Genomic DNA, 6868 nt, shown 5'->3' with positions numbered 1-6868 from the left:
GGCCCACTGCAACCTCCGCCTCCCGGGTTCAAGCAACTCTCCTGCCTCAGCCTCCTGAGTAGCTGGGACTACAGGTGTGCACCACCACTCCCAGATAATTTTTGTATTTTTAGTAGAGACAGAGTTTCACCATGTTAGCCAGGGTGGTCTTCATCTCTTGACCTTGTGATCCGCGGCCTCCCACAATGCTGGGATAACCCAGTTGGCATGAGCCAGTGCACCTGGCCATAGACTTATTCTCTGTCACAAGAACAACATAGGAAAGACCTGCCCCCATGATTCAATTACCTCCCACTGCGTCCCTCCCACAACACATGGGAATTCAAGATGAGATTTGGGTGGGGACACAGCCAAACCATATCCCACTCTCACCACAGACTGGCACCATCATCTTTAAAAAATTTTCTCTCTGGTAGATGTCATTTTTTATCTTTTATTGAAATGTCAACTTATAGTTCCATTATTACCACAGAGATTGGTAATTTGGACATTATTTACCATTCATGTGTCTTCTCGTGGGATTTGCCTGTTCATGACAGCTGTCCCTTTAAAAAAAGTTAGCTTAATTGCTTTTCCATGTTAATTTGAAGATTTGTTTTCTTTTGTTTTGGTATTACAGATATTGATACTTGTTTGGTTATGTGTTTTCAAGGATCTTCTGAATTGTGCTTCATCTTTTGTGCTTTGCCCAGGATGCCTTTCTCTTCAATAGAGAGCCCCTCCACCACCTCAATCCATGCTGTGCACTCTGGTCCTGCAGGGCATCCTTGGCCTTTGCAGCCTGATACGCTCCTTTCTGCCACCAGCTTTCACACACATGGCTCCTTCTGCCCAGAATGCCTTCCTTCTTCCTCACTTGGCCCAGTTGAACCTTACCTATTTGCCACATCTCAGCTTAAACGTCGTTTCCAGAGGGAAGCCCTCCATGCCTCCCTATTCCCCACCCAAGTCTAGGTCAGGTTCCTTAGTTACCTGCTCTCTTGGAATCATGATTTCAGAGCCCTGTCTCAGTTAATAATTGTAGATTTGACTGGGTTTCTGTTGTTTAGAATGGTGTCTGCACCTGGTAAGCATAAATATTTCTTAGGTGAACAAATACAGATTGAGTATCGCTTATCCAAAATGCTTGGAATCAGAAGTTTTTCAAATTTCAGATTTTTTCAGATTTTAGATGCATTATATTTACTAGTGGAGCATCCCAAATCCCAAAATCTGAAATCCGGAATGTTCCAGTGAGCATTTCTGTTGAACATCATGTCAGTGCTCAAAAAGCTTGATTTTGGAGTATTTTGGATTCTGGATTTTTAGATTTGGAATGCTCAACCTGCATATGTCTCTTAGCACCTCAAGAACACAGACATAGCGTAAGTTTAGTAATCTTTATCACCATCACAAAACACGGTGCTGGTGCCTTGTCCTCATAGAGACTCAATGAGTATCTAATGAATAAGCAAATCTCATTTTTAGTATATCTGATATACTAGGGCACTCCAGAATATTTTTTAAATGAATGAATGTATGACTACATAATATCCTACAAAGCTCAGATTGTAGTGGGAGCACAATATATATATGTGTCCCTACAGTCTTTCTTAAGTGAATATGGCCTCTCCTGACTCACGGTTATAGTAGAACATATTGTAACAGCAAATAACACTTTTTCAGTGTGTGTATGTCTTAGGTACCAGGCCATATTAATCAGGATAATGCGTGATAGATGCTGTATCAGACAAGCCCAAATCGTGATTTAATTCAATAGAAATGGTTTAGTATGTGCATACACGCACAATTTCCCATTCATTTCACAGTTCTATGTGGCTTTCTTGGTTGTCTTCCTAACTGGTGACTTAGGGATCTAGATCTTCTCCAGTGCATGGCCCTATGTATAGAAGGAAGAGAGAGAGTAAGCTTAAGCTCCAGTGGGAGATTCTAAAACCCAGACATAGCCTTGCATACATCTCCTGGGGCAACTGTCTATTAGCTGGAACTAGTCACATGGCCACAATATAAGTGCAAGGGAAGCTGGGAATTGTAGTCTTCTTGTACCAGAAAACAGAGAAAGGATCAGGGAGTGTCCAGCCAGACTGTGCCAACAAACTAAAATCTGTTTAGAAAAAGCAGAACCTTTTCCTCTGCAACTCCCTTTCCCCCTGTGTACCGTGACCCCGTGAAGAAATTGAGGGCTTTGGGATCAGAGAGAAAGGAGTTTGAATTTTACTTCCCCACTCCCTACTGCAGATGATTTTGTGAACTTGGTAAGTCTTTTCACCCTTACAAGCACTACCCAGGTCAGGCTAAATAGGACTCAGTTTGGGTCTTGTTTATACCCATCCACAGGGATCTTAGTTTGGGCTAGGTGGCTTATAAAATACAATAATTTATTTCTCACAGTTCTGGAGGCAGGAAAGTCCAAGATTCAGGCATTGGCAGATTTGGTGTCTGGGCTGCTTCCCTGGTTCTTAGGAGGTGACTTCTTGCTGTGTTCTTACAGGGTGGAGGGATCAAGGGTCTCTCTGGGTCCCCTTTTAGAAGGGCACTAATATCATCCATAGGGGCAGAGCCCTGATGACCTATTCACCTCCCAATAATGCCACCTCCCAATATCATCAACTTGGAGGCCATTTCAACATATGAGTTCTGGAGGGACACAAACATTCGCATGGGTGCAAGTGCCTTTTCCTGCTCTCAGCTAGGCCGGCTGCGCAGGGCTTAATGGGAACGCTGGCCTACACAACATGCTCCCATTGTGCCATTTTAAACCGGCTGTGTTGAGAGGAGCTCATCCGACAATGCACATGAATTATCTTTGCTTCTTTGCTGCTACCATAAAATGCCTGGAAACCAGACCTTCCCCAAATTCCAACTTGATGACAGGCCCCATTCTTTTTCTGTTTGTTGACATTGTATGGCTTGTTTTCTACCAGTGCAGCCATTGTGGCTGGCTCCCCCGGGGTCGGACATTTTATTTTCCTTTGGCAAAGCTTCCTCCATTCTTTTCCCCACTGTAAGAGCCTGGCAAAAAACAGGCTTCGGTAAAATGGCCATCAGATCACTGTGTGCCTTGGCCCTGCTTGGCTATTTGTCTCTGGGGCACCTGTCAATTCAATTACACAAGGTCAAAGCTGTGTTGGCTAAACGTATTATCACCACTTTTAAAATTTTTCACCTTATTGTAAGAAGTGGTAACAGCATGAATTATAATTTGATTTCAAATCTCAATAACATACAAATACATAAAAATATAAACACGTCGCCCTTCCACCCATACATACACACACAAAGAAAATAAACTGGAAGAAAACATGCCAAAAAATTTATAGCTGTTATCTCTCAGTAGTGGGGGTTTTGATTATTTTATTTGCTTATCTATATTTTTCTATACTTTGCACATTTTCCAAAGTGGGCTATTATTATTTAAAGTCTTAGCAGAAAATACTTGTCATTCTCAAAGATTAACTGAAGAGCGTTTAGTGAAGCGGCTGTTGATAGGGCTCAGGGTTAAGGCTGCTGTATTTGTCCTGAGAGGTGAAATAATATGACAGAAACAACAACAACAAAACATCCAAATCTCGGGCCAGGTGTGGTGGCTTATGCCTGTAATCCCAGCACTTTGGGAGCCCGAGGAGGGGAGATCGCCTGAGGTTAGGAGTTTGAAACCAGCCTGGCCAACATCATGAGACCCCCGTCTCCACTAAAAATACAAAAATTAGCAGGGCATGGTGGCACACGCCTGTAATCCCAGCTACTCGGGAGGCTGAGGCAGAAGAAATGCTTGAACCCTGGGGGTGGAGGTTGCAGTGAGCCGAGATCGTGCCACTGCACTCCAGCCTGGGCGACAGAGTGAGACTCCCTCTCAAAGAACCAAAAACAAAACAAAACAAAAAACACCCAAATCTCAGTTGAGTTCTTGCTCATTGTACATGTTTAGTAAATAGTCTATGTTCTTCTTCACATTCTTTTTTTTTTTTTGCCTTCTCTCTGTGGTATTGACTAATGGAACACCCTCTGTCTGGAATGTTGCTGGTCGTTGAAAAAAGAGAAAGAGAGCTCTGGTAGGAGCGCAATATACATGTATTCCTGCATTGGCAAAGATGCTCCAAGCATATTCATATGGTCCTGCCGGATGATGAAGAAATCAGGAAGCACACTCCTTCCTAGTATCAAGCAGAAAGAACCCAAATGTTGGGCAAAACAGCCCAAATAACCAGCAAGAAAATAGCAAGAGACAATGACACATTTTGTGACTAGCAATAGTGGGAAGGTGCTGGTACCTTTGAGTCTGAACATGTACCTGGAGCCTAGCAGGGAAGTGATCTCTATGGCATGTGGTAGTGAAGCACAGTGACTGCCAAGCCAAGGCTGTCAGGGAAGAGGGGAGTCACCTACTTCTCTTTCCTTCTGCAATCTGATCTTCCGACGATGCGTCCCTTTAAGAGAACCCGATTGGAATCCAGGGGACGTGGAAACCTAGGTAACATAATCAATATGATCAGCTTTCTTGGACACCTGACAGGGCAGAAAAAGTAGAGTGGATCTGGAGGGACAAAAGATAAACAGTACAAGCTGTTATTAGTTGTAATCAGAAAATGAGGTGTTATTTATATAAAAATAAAACTCAGCAGACTAGAAACCAAGCAGCATCAGTGAACTCATTTGTACAGCCACGATTCTGAGCTAACCCTACGCTCAGCTTCAGGAATGCAGAGATGTTATCAGACATGGCCTGGGCTTTTGAGGAGTCACAGGCTCCCTGAAGAAGAGAGACATGTAACCAACAACTAAAACACAGGTAGTGGGTTCTATCTTAGAAATGTGGACAGGGGCCAGCCACGGTGGCTCACATTTGTAATCCCAACATTCTGGGAGGCTAAGGCAGGCAGATCACTTGAGGTCAGGAGTTCAAGATCAGCCTGGCCAACATGGTGAAACCCTGTCCCTACTAACAATACAAAAATGAGCCAAGTGTGGTGGCGTGTGCCTGTAATAGCAGCTTCTCAGGAGGCTGAGGCAAGAGAATCGCTTGAACCTGGGAGGTGGAGGTCTCAGCTGAGATTGTACCACTGTACTCCAGCCTGAGCAACAGAGCGAGACTCTGTCTCAAAAAATTAGAAAATTAAAAATTAAAAAAATTTAGGAAATGTAGACTGGGTCCTTTGAGAGTCTTTTGTGGTGATATGTCTGTTCATGTCAAGGTGTATCAGGGTAAACCCACTTCCCTTTCTGACATTCGGATTTCCTGTCTGCAGAAAAACCCTCGTTACTTACAGGCTCAGAGCCATGACCCACCCCAAAACACCCCATTCCTTGTCCTAGGAAGGCAAAGTATTGCATGCATCTCTAGATTTGAATATTTACTGAGATTAATCTGAGATTGTGCATTCCCTTGATCCTGATTCATTTCAGCTCATCCTGATTTGGAGAGGGTTTGGAGGTCATGGCCCTGTGCTTATTTGCTTATCTGTCCACATAGGCATGTGTGTGTAAATGCACATACACAAACTCATACACAGTTCCTCTTTACTGCTGCTCCTCCTCCACTTAGCAAACATGAAACACATCTTTCTGGCACATTATAGAAAAGGCTGGGAGGGGCTGGTTTTACTACATTAACTGAAGATGTGCTTGTGATGAATTATGAATGACCTAACATGTCTTAAATCATAAAGAAATCCAATTTAAGTTTCTACACACAGTTCAAAGTCTGCATTTAATCTATACTTTGCTCAAATCTATTGTGCATCTCAGTAGGTTTTGCACAGAGAAATGAGAAGCAAAATGTTGGGGTTTTGCATCAAGCAGATATTGACTAATACTTTTTGTTGCTTTTCATAGAGAAAGACCTCTTTTTCATTTTCCTCTTTCTCTCTGTGTGTGTATGTTTAATATCCAGCAGCAATAAATAGCACATCAGCCCAAGAGAAGAAACCAACTGCTATCTTTCATTCATTTCCACTGATGGTATGGATCTAGAAGACTCTTAGGAGGGAACAAAGAATTCAGTGCCTTTCTATTGGCATATGTTCATCTCAACAGAAACCCTTCTGTTTTAACCGTGTCTATTAAAGTTTCTTTTTTTGTGAGGAATTGGAGTGGGGAACAGTTTCCAGCACTTAGAATTTAGTAAAGAAAAGAGCAGTCATTCATAAATTCCATGTATGAAGTGTTTGGCTTTTTTAGTAATTAAATTCTTATGTTGAAATAATTGCAGATTCACAAATATAGATGCGAATACACATACACACATGGAGTCTCTCTGTATTATATACGATACAGTATATAAATACAATATATAACATATACATATATTATTATATATAATATATATTATGCACATAGCATATTATAGATAATTATATATCACATATATAGCACATTACATACAATTATATATCATATATAAATATATATCATGGCCAGGCATGGTGGCTCACGCCTGTAATCCCAGCACTTTGGGAGGCCAAGGCGGGTGGATCACCTGAGGTCAGGAGCTCAAGACCAGCCTGACCAACATGATGAAACTCCGTTTCTACTGAAAATACAAAAAATTAGCCGGGCATAGTGGCGGGCACTTGTAATCTCAGCTACTCGGGAGACTGAGGCAGGACAATTGCTTGAACCCGGGAGGCGGAGGTTGCAATGATCTGAGATCATGTCATTGCACTCCAGACTGGGCAACAAGAGTGAAACTCTGTCTCAAAAATAAATAAATAAATAAATAAAATATATATTATGTATGTTATATATATTTATGTAGTATATAAATTATGTAATATAAACTATATATTATATATAACATATATTATGTATATGTTATATACAGAAACTCAATGTATCCTTTAGCCAGTTTCCTGACACGGCTAGGCAAAGA

Source organism: Mandrillus leucophaeus, unplaced genomic scaffold, assembly GCF_000951045.1.
Source record: "Mandrillus leucophaeus isolate KB7577 unplaced genomic scaffold, Mleu.le_1.0 Scaffold4, whole genome shotgun sequence".
Lineage (NCBI taxonomy): Eukaryota > Metazoa > Chordata > Mammalia > Primates > Cercopithecidae > Mandrillus > Mandrillus leucophaeus.
This window is presented reverse-complemented; position numbering follows the sequence as displayed.